The sequence below is a fragment of the Alligator sinensis genome, unplaced genomic scaffold (genome assembly GCF_000455745.1).
Source record: "Alligator sinensis unplaced genomic scaffold, ASM45574v1 scaffold642_1, whole genome shotgun sequence".
NCBI lineage: Eukaryota > Metazoa > Chordata > Crocodylia > Alligatoridae > Alligator > Alligator sinensis.
In genome coordinates this window covers 490,160-491,486 of record NW_005842289.1, presented here as the reverse complement: position 1 = coordinate 491,486, position 1,327 = coordinate 490,160, and positions in this window count along the sequence as shown.

Below are 1,327 nucleotides of genomic sequence, written 5' to 3'. Positions count from 1 at the left end.
GTAGGGAAACAGAAATTAAGAAGAGGGAGGGAGAAGAGGGGAGAAGAGCTGCTCTGATATTGACTGTATAGCTGACCAGTGACTGTGATCCTTCCCTGAGGTCCCTTCCAATTCCAGTGCTCTGGAGGAGGGATGAAAAATAGCATAAAAGGCAGCATTGTTTGAAATGAACTGCTTTCTGCCTTGGGGTCAGTTACTGAGCTGTGTCTTCCAGCAGCTCAGCAGCATCGGACAACACAGGCTATCGTTTCCTACTTGGTAGCTTGTTCCTAGCAAGTGCGATTCGTCAATATCTTTTGCTTTCCATACCCTTTTATTTTATTATTACATTCATTCATTCCTTTCAATTTATTTCTCCCCCAAAATCCTCTATTTTGATTCTTTTCCCCCAGGAAAGAAATCTGTGCTTTCTCGCACAGTGTGCATTCCATTCACTGTGCAGGGAAGCACAGCATATATTGCATATTATAATATAGAATTTATACAGGAACACATGCATACATTTATATATTTTTATTTTATTTATTACATAAATACATAACCACATGCATACATCACATAAATACACATACATATACAATTATCTACATATATTACATAAATCAGATAACATTACAGAGGAACACACATTTTCCAGCACACCAAGGCAAAGACACTATGAAACACACCATGAAGCATGCTGGAAAGGCGGCTGGCAAGTCTTCAGGGACAGGTGGAAGTGGGAGTAGAGGGAGAGCTGTAAGTCCTCCCCCACAAAACTAAGGTGCAACCTCTTTGCTACACCAAGCAGGCATGAGTCTTCCACTACTACAGGCAGCAAGGAGAGGGGAGCAGTGCCAGTGCCTGTTCCTGAGTCTGCATCCCCTCTAAGAGCACTAGCCATAACCCCACCACTACCACCATGACAAACAAGCAGCAGCACCAGCATGACAGTCTCCTCCACCCCCATTTCACTTCCCATGCTGAGCCTTCCAGTGCCAGAAGAATTGGAGCTGGATCTGGATCTAGAGTGCCCTAGAAAGGGAAATTCTGGGGAAAGAGGGGGAATCATCTGAATTTGTGCTCCACACCCCTCAAGTTTCCCCTAGAGCCAGGTCTCCTTCCCCAGAAGGCACTTTGGAAGAGGTTGAGCTAAAGGGTGTGGAGGCAAGTGGCTCAGCTGAGTCCGCTCCCCCGTAGCTGTGCCTCTGCCTGCTGAGGAGTGGGGAAAGGTAGCATCCACACATGCACCCGCACCCCAGAAGTGAGCAGATAGTGTGGTCTGGGATCATTTTGAGCTCGCAGATGATCCCACATATGCTATCTGCCTGCGCTGCTGAGCCAAAAG